This window comes from Colobus angolensis, unplaced genomic scaffold (assembly GCF_000951035.1).
Source record: "Colobus angolensis palliatus isolate OR3802 unplaced genomic scaffold, Cang.pa_1.0 Scaffold127, whole genome shotgun sequence".
Classification (NCBI taxonomy): Eukaryota; Metazoa; Chordata; class Mammalia; order Primates; family Cercopithecidae; genus Colobus; species Colobus angolensis.
This window is the reverse complement of record NW_012113919.1, coordinates 2,188,419-2,201,152: the sequence shown is the minus strand read 5'-3', so window position 1 is coordinate 2,201,152 and position 12,734 is coordinate 2,188,419.

Here is a 12,734-nt window from a genome sequence, read left to right as displayed (position 1 = left end):
ATACTTGAAATATTTAGGGCCTGTACTTCACCACTGTGCCCGGTTCAATCACCTTAACATCCCATTACCCTGACCTTCCAAAGCCCTATACACATTTTTACTCCGTTTTTCCTCAGGCAAAAACACATGCTTATACCTCAGAACTTGTCACAATGATATGACAACATTTCAAAAATGTGGATGTCAAGCATCCTTCCACAACCATCCTCAGTTGTTGTTTCACCTTTATTTTAATATCCTTCTCTAATAATAATTTTACCTAATTTCAACACAGAATTCGTCAGCCCTATCACGTTTCAAGATTCACATTTTCCTTCATACGCTGTTTCTTCTTTGCTCAGGCAAGAAAATCTATGGAATGGTATTATTATTCTTCAGCAAACTCAGCTTCGTACTCTTTGGCCTCTTGCCTACGTGCTTGACTTATTATATTAATTTCCTAGGGCTGCCATAAAACGTGCTACAAACATGGTGGCTTAAAGCAAAGATATATTCTGTCACATTTCTGGATAATTTAAGTCTGAAATCAAGGTGTTGGCAGGGCCGTGTTCTCTCTGAAGGCTCTAGGGAAGAATCTTCCCTTGCTTCTTCCTCATTTCTTTTGGTTGATGGCAATCCTTAGCATTTCTTGAATTCACTACAATTCTGCCTCACTACAATTTCTGTACTTATCTTCACATGACCTTATTGCCTTGAGGTGGGTCTTTCTATCCAAATCTCCCTCTCCTTATAAGAATACCCGTCATTATAATTAGAGCCCACCCTAATCCACATAAATTTATCTTAATTTGATAATCTCTGCAAAGATTCTATTTCAAAATGAAGTCACATTCTGAGGTTCTGGGTGGACATAAATTTTGAGGGGATATTATTCACATAGTACATGACAAGCTGTAATCCTTGTTAGACTCACAAAATTTCTATTGGATTTTTCAAACCATTTCATAGTAAATCTGCAGAAAATAACATGTGAACTGGCCACTTAGAAATCATAACAACAAATCAATAATACCCCTTACTATCCAAAATTCTTCCTATTCCTTAGAAATGAAAGTCCACTTTCTTAGAGGGTTATTTTACTTTTTCTTTAATTATCTAAAAAGCACATTTTAAGAAACGAGATGACGGCCGGGCGCGGTGGCTCAAGCCTGTAATCCCAGCACTTTGGGAGGCCGAGACGGGCGGATCACGAGGTCAGGAGATCGAGACCATCCTGGCTAACACGGTGAAACCCCGTCTCTACTAAAAAATACGAAAAAAACTAGCCGGGCGAGGTGGCGGGCGCCTGTAGTCCCAGCTACTCGGGAGGCTGAGGCAGGAGAATGGCGTAAACCCGGGAGGCGGAGCTTGCAGTGAGCTGAGATCCGGCCACTGCACTCCAGCCCGGGCCACAGAGCGAGACTCCGTCTCAAAAAAAAAAAAAAAAAAGAAAGGAGATGACAACTCACATTTACTGCCAATTTACTATAACCAGGACTGATATTCGGGGTCAATATTTACCCCATTGTCTTCCACTTACTGAAGAATTAGACCCCCAAAAGAGTTGCCCATTTTTTTCTCACTATACTATTTTTTCTATTTTCACTTTTCTTTTTTTTTTTCAGATGGAGACTCATTGTCACCCAGGCTGGAGTGCAGTGGCGCAATGTCAGCTCACTGCAACCTCTGCCTCCTGGGTTCAAGTGATTCTCCTGCCTCAGCCTCCTGAGTAGCTGAGATTACAAGTGCCCACCACTATGCCTAGCTAATATTTGTATTTTATGTAGAGACAGGGTTTCACCATGTTGGCCAGGTTGGTCTCGAACTACTGACATCATGATTCACCCACCTCAGCCTCCCAAATTGCTGGGATTACAGGCATGAGCCACCGTGCCTGGCCTATTTTCACTATTTTCATTACCATGCAATTACTGACTCATGTTCTGGTTGTTAGAAAACAACCTCCACTTATTCTATACTAATTTCTATTTCATCCTGCTATATTTGGGAGTACTATGGCCAACACTTCACTAAAGTTATTTTATTTATGTTTAATAACTCTATTTTGCCAAATTCTTAAGTTTTCTATCTGTTTTCGCCTTATGAGAAATTGTATCGCTATTCACCCCAGCTGACCACATTTTATATTTCTTAATATTTTTTGTTAGTTGCATGACAACAGTACTCTCCAGACTCCTTCTGTATTGCTTCAGTCATCAGAAGATGCAAATTTAATTTGCCTCGTCCTAATTTAACTAACTGCTCAGTGCTGGAGGGCTTTAGAACAACCATTTTGGCTTTCTTTTCAGTATACTTCTGATTTCTAAATAAATAGACTCCTAAAGGATTATTTCATCCCATAGCCTTGAGGTCTCTGATGTGTGTGTGTGTGTGTATGTGTGTGTGTGTGTGTGTGTGTGTGTGTGTGTGTAGCCTTAGTTTCTATCCAGTGATCCACCATTTAGGTGCTCAGAACAGAAACCTATATGCCACATTCTATTCTGGTCTTACCTCTGGTGTGATACACTTACTCTAGATTTCAAAACAAAATAAACAACAACAGCAACAACAACAAAAATATAGACAGAGAATCAGAGCAGATAAATAGTAGGGACCAAGAATGTTATCCCTAGGGAGAGTGTGGTGGGTAGAGGCAGCATAAAGTGTGAAGGTGTATACAGACTAAAGGGTAAATTATATTCAAGAGAAATAAAAAGATTCATCTACTAAGTTCAAGGAAAGACTATCGGGATACGAGGAGGGAGACTGTGAACGAGTCCAGATCATGTACATCATTCTAAATGTTAAAGAAGAAGACATTTATGCAGCTGACAAACATGAACAAAAGCTCATCATCACTGGTCATTAGAAAAATGTAAATCAAAACCACAATGAGATACTATCTCACACCAGTTAGAATGGCAGTCATTAAAAGGTCAGGAAACAACAGATGCTGGAGAAGATGTGGAGAAATAGGAACACTTTTTATACTGACTCAGCAATCCCATCACTGGGCATATACACAAAGAATTATAAATCATTCTACTATAAAGACTCATGCACAAGTATGTTTATTGTGGTACCATTCACAATAGCAAAGACTTGGAACCAACTCAAATGTCCATCATTGATAGACTGGATAAAGATAATGTCGCACACATACACCATGGAATACTATGCAGCCATGAAAAAGGATGAGTTAATATCCTTTGCAGGGACATTGATGAAGGTGGAAACCATCATTCTCAGCAAACTAACACAAGAACAGAAAACCAAACACTGCATGTTCTCACTTATGAGAACACATGGACACAGGGAGGGGAACAACACACACGGGTCTGTCAGGGTTGGGAGGCTATGGAAGGGATAGCATTAGGAGAAATACCTAATGTAAACGACGGGTTAATGAGTGCAGCAAACCACCATGGCGCATGTAATAATAATAATATAAGATGTCTTTAAAGAAAAATATGATAATACTGTATTCTCAAATTGATCTTGAATTAATTGACATGGTATGTATAATAATAAATAATGATGAAAAACATCCTTGTAAATAATAAGTCACCACTGATGTGTTTTGGTATATTTAAAGTGATAGTAATGGTTTTATTACAGTAAGGGAGACTCTTTTTTTTGGTAAGTAATTAATAATCATAATTTTAGTGGACAAATGTAAAAGTTGTGAATACTGAAGAAAAATAATGAAGAGTCTTCAGGACTTGTGTGTAAAGGGCAACAACAAAGTATTACATAAATTTAAAATGCATTTTTAATGAATTAATACAATTTTGCAAAAATAAAGACATTTTAACATTTAGCATTTTAACAGTGTGAAAAATTATTAAAATTCTTAGTGAACATTAGAAATATTATAAGAAATAAATAAATCTTAGCAAAATAACATTTTAATAGTATAACAACTGCTCTTAATGTTCTTAAGGACCACAACAGTTTGATCCAAAATTAAGAGCATACAAAAAATTACAATTAGGAATTAATTTTAAAGAATTGAAATTAAGAAATAATATAAGAAATGGAGAAGGTATAAAATCTGTGGAACTAATCATGTGACCTTATAATATGGTTTCAGTCTCAACTAAGAATATTTTGTCTAAACTTGTGACTCATCAGGAAAACACATCAGTTGAGAATCTATTGATAAGGTCTGCCATTTAAATATTCTAAAGTTCCTTTCAGATAACTTCAAAATATATGAATGCATACAAACACACACACATATCTTGTAATATGATATACAGAGATATGTTTAAAATACTTATAAAAACCTTTTGTCAAAATAACACACATTATTAAAAGCATAAAAGAACATTAAACATGTCTTAACATGCACAGCATTTTTTTCGTAAAGAATGTGTGTATTGCTTAGTAAAATACAATTTTTCAACTTTTTACTGTGTATCATATAAATAAGTTAGATGTGTTTGGTGAAGCATTATAACTTATTCCCATAATAGAGTAATAAATACTTATTCTTAGAAGACAAATATAAACATTTCAAAAATGTCTCTTTATTGCTGCTTCGTTTTGAAAAGGGTTAATAACTTAAAATATTCTGGAAATGTATTTCCTTTTTAAGAAATACTTAAAACATATTTTTCAAAGAGCTACATAATTATAGATACAGTATATACTATTAATAAAACACAAACACGTCTATAAATTTGCTAATGAATTTTAAAATCCACACATCTAAAAATAGAAGGTATTAAAACTGACTGAAGAAGAAATAATCTATTTATATACGTTTAATTATCGACGTTGAATCAGTTGTTAAAAGCTTTCTACCATCCAAGAGAAGAGAAAAAATAAATACAAATGAAACACATACAAAAAGTAAACCTGATGATTTTACAGGTACACTCTTTGAAGTCTTCAAGGAAGACATAAATGAAATCTTACGAAAACTTTTTCCCATAAGAGAACAAAATACTTCCTTTAATAACGGGGGGATATTAACAGCCATGAACCATATCTAATGCTAAACAGGAGGGATGAGAAGATGGAGCAATTGCCAGAATCCAGAGACAGAGAGAATAATGTGGAGGGAGCTATCTCTCTTTTGATTGTTCAAGGGTCAATTGAACACACACTCTACAACCAAACTGCTCTGTCATAGTTCATACACGGCAGTTCTGTTCAGCTCACAGAACGTGGTAAAAATAAGATCTAGAAGAGTTCACAAGAGATACATTCCACTGCTGAAAAACCTTATTTTGCAAAATTAAATATGCACACACAGACAGATATACTCTTGGAAAATAGAAACTTATGAATGCTTTATTAATTGTGTGTGTACATGTGTATAGTCTCATGGGTACATAAGAGGATGTTAACATTCAACAGGATCTTCTATAGAAATTTATTTCTCTTTATTTTACTTTTCATTTTGTTGTGCTGAATTACAAAGATTGAAGCTATTCTAGGGAGTGAGCATATTTCTCCTCATCCTTTCTCTACCATGCAGCTTAGTATGTATTTAAAATATTTCCCCACACCAATTGTGTATTCGAAGATGGAATTCTCCCCACCCAGTCATTATAAATAATGAGGAAAAGTTATCTGAGGCTGTAAACCAATGGAATTCCATAGTAAATGACACACAGTGAAAAATAGTAGTGTCAGAGTTGATGACAGAAAGGAAAACATCAAGATTACACATTGCTTTTTAGAAATGATTCTGGACTTACTCTGAATATGACAGAAGCCATTGGATGAATCTGATCTGAGGGGTGACTACATCTGACATATTTAAAAACGACCCCTCTGGGAAATAGAAACTAGACTTGTGAGGCAGAACAAATGTGGAAGCAAGGGAATTAGGTGATGATTATATCAATATTCTAAGAAAGAGATGATAGATAACTGCATGAACCAGAGTGTCTGCAGGGGATATAGCAAACAGTGGTCAGATTTGTTCATGGACAGTAAGGAGTTGGGAATATTAAAACATTTAGTGATGGATATACAGTTGATTCCTGAACAGCCCTGGAGTTAGGGGCTGAGACCTCAGTATTTTTAAATCCATGTATAACTTTTGATGACGAACTTTTAACTACAAATAGCATACTGCTGACCAGAGCCTTACTGATGATAACATGAACAGTTGATAGCTGATTAGCACACATTTTCTATATTATATGTATTATATACTGTATTTTTTTTGAGACAGGGTCTTGCTGTATTGCCCAGGCTGGAGTGCAAATGGAGTGATCACAGCTCACTGCAGCCTCCACCTCCCGGGCTCAAGCCATCCTCCTGCCTCAGCCTCCCAAGTAGCTGGGACTACAACCCTGTGCCACCAAGCCTGACTAAATTTTGTATTTTTGGATTTTTTTGTTTGTTTGTTTTTGTAGAGAAGGGGTCGCCCTCTGTTGTCCAGGCTAGTCTTGAACTCCTGGACTTAAGTGAACCTCCTGCATTGGCCCCTTAAAGTGCTGGGATTAGAGGCATGAGCCACTGAGCCTAGCCTTATATACTGCCTTCTGACAACACAGATGCTAGAGGGAAGAAAAAGTTATTAAGAGAATCATAAGAGGTGCTCCATCAGACAGAGGTACAGAGAAGAGTACCCTGGCAGAGCAGGACAATCATTGAGAGAGGATTGCACAGGATAGCTGCAGCAATGTGGAGGTGATCCTCAATGTGCGGGTTCAGGAGCCCACGAGAGTGAGAGGCTTAGGCAAGGTGGACATCACCCTGCCTAATGAGTGGCACAGATATTGGGCATGAAAGCAGAAGGCTTGGATTGGCTTCTGTCCTGCTGCACTATCTGGTTTCCTGCCGGGCGACTGGGACCATGGTCTTCGGAGGAGTGGTCCCATATATGCCACAGTACAAAGATTTTGGGAGGACCCAGAATGCTAATTGCTTCTCTACCTATGCATGTCTAGTGCTACTGGTGGCCAATACACTGCTGGTTTGGAAGACATTCTGTGCTGTCTTTCCCATGGCAGAGCATACTCATGATCTTGACCTCTTTGCTGATGTTGAAACTCTGTACTACGTCGGCCTGGCAAAGGAAACAAATATAAAACGCCCGCCTTTGCAGACTCCCATTCTCAGCACTTCCGGCACCGGGGCAGTTTCATGAGCTATGTGCACTGTGTCTTGGTCTTCATGAAGGTGACAGGCAGTCACACTTACCTGTTCATCCACTGTGCCTGCGGAAACCCTGGACTTCCTGGTCAAGGCCACACAGAGAGTGCAGGAGTCCTACCAGCAACCCCGGTCACCTGTGCACACAGGGCACGAGCATCAAAATGTTGCTCGTGAGGACAAGCAGCGACACCTTCAAGACTGACCTTGCAGTTCTCCGTCTGTTGCAGGTGTTGGTGGACCTGGCCGTCCTGGGGCAGGGGTACGCCTTCGCCCGCCACCTCCAGAATGCTGCGCCCGTTGCAACGCCCGCGGCCAGAGCCAAGGTCCTCAGAGGCAGCCAGAGAGGACTAGGAAGTGTGGCACCCGCGCAGGCGCTGACTGGGACGCTGTGTTTCCCGGATGCTGGAGGGCGGGCACCGTGTCCCCCTGCAGGCTGACAGGGGTTCTGTGGGAAGAGATGGCGTCTGAGCATCAAGTTCTAGATTAGGACCCTGTGGAGGTCTCAGGGCGGGCGGTGGAGACCACTGTATTCTCCAACGCAAGAACGCGGAGAATGGATTTTCTCACTCCTAGGGGTGGAGAGGTCAGGTATTTGTTTGTTTTGTTTTGTTTTGTTTTGAGGCGGAGCTTTGCTCTTGTTGCCCAGGCTGCTGGAGTGCAATGGCACGATCTAGGTTCACTGCAACCTCTGCCTCCAGGATTCAAGGGATTCTCCTGCTTCGGCCTCGCAAGTAGCTGAGATTACAGACGTGCACCACCATGCCCGGCTAATTTTGTATTTTTAGTAGAGACAGTGTTTCAGCATATTGGTCAGGCTGGTCTCGAACTCCTGACCCCAGGTGATCCATCAACCTCCGCCTCCCAAAGTGCTGGGATTACTGGCGTGAGCTACCGCCCAGCTTAGGCGTTTTTAAGGTGATAGTAAAAGCGTCTTTTCCCACTTCCTCTGAAACACACGCGCGGGCGCGCACACACACACACACACCCCCCTGGCCTGTACCTGAGCAAGGAAACTTCAGGCCCTGAGGGACAGCGGGCGCTCAGGAGCTCAGGAACCCTCCCTGATCTTGGTGGGTCTAAGCCCCAGCTCCCGGGATCCCACCCAGCCGCATCTCTGGCCTCCTGGTGGGTTGAGGGACTGTGGACCTGGAGTGCGGACGCAGAAGCGAGAAGGAGACATGGCGTCAGGAGTCCCCCATGTCGCTCCATTTCTAGAGCTTTAGGCCTCAGCGCGCCCCTGAATGGATACTCTGGTTGGACTGGCTTGGCCTCTGCGCCCCCAACGCATTGGGCACCCACAGCAGTGCGTGGGTGTTCTCTGCTCCCGGTTCACGTGGAAAGGAGGCCGCAAGGACCCAGTGGTCCCCGTGCTCTCGATTTTCTGGCCAGATTCGGCTTTCAGAGCGGCCACCTCCGGATACTCGGCCTGCCACCCTAGTGCGCGCCCTGACTCCTCTCTGCCTTCCTGGACGTTTCCAGGAAAAACTAGGGTGGACACCCCGGGGAAAGCCGGCCAGCCAGGGTCCCAACCTGGCTGGGGATGAGCCAGACTGCGCCCAGGAGTGTTCCAGTCAGTCTCCAGTTCTGAGTCCCAGCTACCCCCGGACAGACCCGGAGGCCCCCGGGGAGGAGGAGGAGGCCTGGACTGGGCTGCGCCGACACAGCCCCAGCTACCACCCTGCGGAGAGGGCGGGTGAGTCTCCCCGTGCCGAAACCCCGTTTACTCTAGGTTTCCTCCACACCGCCGGACACAGCTTTGCAGCCCATCTTCCAGGACAGAGAGAAGACGTCGAGTCAGGGGAGGGGATGCCGGCAAGGCGCCCTAAGGATCTGCAGGGCCCCGGCTGCTGGGACGCCTTGTCGCACTCTCTACTGCCCTGGGCTCTGGGCCTGGAGCGCCCTCCAGGACGGTGGGCGGCAGCGCAGGTGCCCCTGCCGTCCTCTGCCTGCTGCCCACCCGGCCGTCTTTGGGTCCCAGAGTTCAGAAGAGTCCACTGCTTCTGGTGGCGATGGGAGCAGCTATTCTGACTTGTCACCCCATATTCTGCCCGCCTCCCCGTTTCCAGTTCAACACGAGATCGTATCGTTCTCACCAGCCCTGTGCTGCCTCCAGAGCCGGCCCCCAGGCCCCAGGGTTCTAGGTGCGTACCTGCGGCTCTCATAGGGGTCCTCTTTCCTTCTGGAGGGTGGAGGGGCAGCTTCCGTGTAGAAGTTAACGCTGTTAGCGCCGAAACGCTAGGACTTCAGTGTTATTTGCTGCGGCTGGCGGGAAAATGTTCAAAGTTATTTCTTCCTCCTGAGTTTTTCTCGAAAAAACAAAACAAAACAAACAAACAAAAGAACTCTTGAGTGTTTGAGTGAGGATCTTGCTTAGCTCTTGGCCTGTAAGATGCTTTGAACATTTCAATTTTTATTTCTAATGAAAGGAGATGTTTGTAGAGGTAATTGCCTGCAAAATAAAATGTCGTGGTGATGGGGAACGAATGTGCCACCATGTGGCGAGTTTGAATAAATAAACCATTTGTGGATCCAGGAAAAAAAAAAAAAATCATCGGGATGTAGTAAATACGTGCCTGAATTTTCTGCTTGAAGCTACAAATCTGTCAGTCTCCAGGGTACATTAAAAGGAAGTCAGTGAGAACTTTGGTAGGGAATAGGGGAGCAAGTACTGTGTCCACGGAATCAACAACATTCAACGGTTGGGAAAATTAACAGAATCCAGCAAAGAATTCTGACAAGTATCTACCAGGGAAGTAAGTTAAAAATCTGAAAAGGAAATGTCCCCCAAATCAAGGAAAAGGCACTTTTTCAAGAAGGATAAAGTGATCACCTGTTTCAAGTACTGGCAGCAGGTTATCCTGAGGACTTAGAATTGATCTTTTTTTTTTTTTTTTTTTTGCATTATGAATTTTAGATGTGATTTTGTTAGGAGTTCAAATTCATGAAAACTACTAAGTGCTACCCTTTTAGAGATTACATATTCTTGCTTACATTTTTTGAGTCAGATTAATAATATAAGTACAATTTTTCTTAAGGAATCGTCCCATTGTTTTCTCTGGGATTGAGAAAACCTAACTTCATATTCACACACGTTTTTTACAATATGTGCTTAATTTTTTCTTGAACCCTAGCTTGTAACACACTTATTGATATAGACAATAAATAAGTTTATTATTTAACTGCAAACAAATTAATATTAAAATGTTATTATGTTACATATAAAACATAATTGCATGTAATGTGATTATTCAATTGAATTTTAGTTGATTCATAACAAAAGTCTTATTTGAAAGAACTGAGAAAATAACAAGAAGATAAATGATGGATAGACCCAAAGTGAAAATTACAGATACTAAATCTTAATACACTTAATGGGGCTATTATCTAATCCTTAACCCTCTTGGTACTTCATGGTATAGAATTTTTTTTATAATGATGGTTTAGTGCATTTATAATCATATTTTTATAGGGAACCATTGAAATAAAGTAAAACCAAGATCATTTGATGATAATTTGTCTCATTTCTGTTATTTTTTTCACATAGAAAACAATAGACAAACTCAAATTTTGAAAATACATTAATTTGAATTCTTTATACTAACATTCATTTAGCATAGTGCTAAGACTGTTTGCTTTTCAAACTTAATATGTGATGACTACAGGTTTATTTTTCCATTAATTTTCAACTAGGAATACAGAAGATAGATTTTGTCCCACATAATCTGCTAACTCTGTATGAGATTAGTGTGTAAATATGCATGCTACTTACTGTGGCATTTCTGAAAAATCCAGCTTTCATTATTTTTATGTATCGCTACCACTTTGGCCACATATATGTATGTACAACTGACTTCTTTTACATTTAATTGTAGTCATGGGAGTCTATTAGTGACTCTAACTTTATTAAGAAATTTCTAATCCAGAGTAATTTTTGTTTTCTGTTTTGTTTGCTTCATTAATCATATTCAGTATATATAAGCTAATTAAATAAACAAAATTTCTATACAGTGGTTCTAAAGCTTACTATTGTGAAGGAAGTCATTTTGGATTATAGCAATACATACTTTTACACATACATACAGAAATATATATATACAAGCCCCTACAACAAAAATTAGTAATGTTTTTTAAACTAAGATATCCAGTTGTACAAATTCTACCTGTGTTTATTTTTTCTTTATGATTTATATATATATGGAAGTATACTTCATTACCAGCATGATGATGTCAGTGCAATCTAGGAAAAACTAACATACATACACACACACACACATACTCACACATACACACAAGATTGATTTGAAATATTTGTTTTTCCATGGTCTCTTTTATTGGCTGGCAAGTTACTCTATATATAATGTACACACACACACACACACACACACACGCAGAAAAATCTTGAAGGAATCATGTAGGTCTACAAAATTTGCTTTTCTAAATTCGTAATGCATGTTCTACCAATGAAGAAGTTTTCCTCATGATAAAATAAACTGTAAAAGACTAAAAATAATTACATTATATTACACAAATATAATTTTGTATGAGACAATAGTAAATAGTCTCGAAATATGAAGTTACAAAATGATATATGTGGTACACAAAAAGTAACATTTTGAAAACCTGCACTGATGAAATGGGGAAAAGTGTACTCAGAAATTTGGAAATTTAGTTTTTTATGGTAACTCATAAGGTAAAACATTTTTTTCACATCTTTAAGATTTTCAAAAATATTTTCGAGAGATAAAAATAAAAGTTAAAGTTATAAGGTACACACACATATATATGTGCTTAATTTATATATATATTAACTTATTTATATATGTGAGTGTGTGTGTGTATATATATATATATATAGTATGTACGTATATATTCTATTGATTAACCCTAGGAGAGATGGAGACAGAATTGATTAGGAATGGCATAATTCAAATTCCCAGTAGAAATTGCATCATTGCATTGTTCTCTTCTGAGGAGAGGGATTGTGATAATATTAATGAAGAAGAAGAAACTTGGCAAAAGGCCCAAGCTCAATCCAAAGAGAGCTAAAATTATGTCACATTATCTCTAGGAGAAATGGTGGGTGATGAGTAGACATAACTTTCTATGATGCATGAGGGAATTGTCTTTTGGTGAGGAAATTAACAATTATCACATTATTAAATAAACACTAAATCTGTGACGCCATAACTACACAAGTCTATTGAGGAAGAAAATAATTATGCTAATACTTCTGATTTTAAATTTTGTATATAATAAGCATACAACTGAAGAAAATAAAATGTTGCATTCAAATGAGCTATTTTTAATATGGAGAAAATCCAAGCTCATCTAAATAGAAATATCTTCGGGGTGAAAAAAAATAAGTATGTTAGAGGCTAAAAACTGTTCTCCATATAGGAGAACACATCTCCTATATGGAGTGAGAGAGAGAAAAAAAAATTTCAATTACCTATCAGATTAAAAGCAAGAATGAGAAATTTTCCAAATTCAATAAATGCATGGGGGCCAGATGCAAGCATACAGAAAACTGCTGGACATAATTCATCACTAGGGAACCACAGATCAAAAGCACACTGAATTACCACCTCACACCTATTAGGACAGCTACTCTCAAAAAAAAAAAAAAAAAAAAG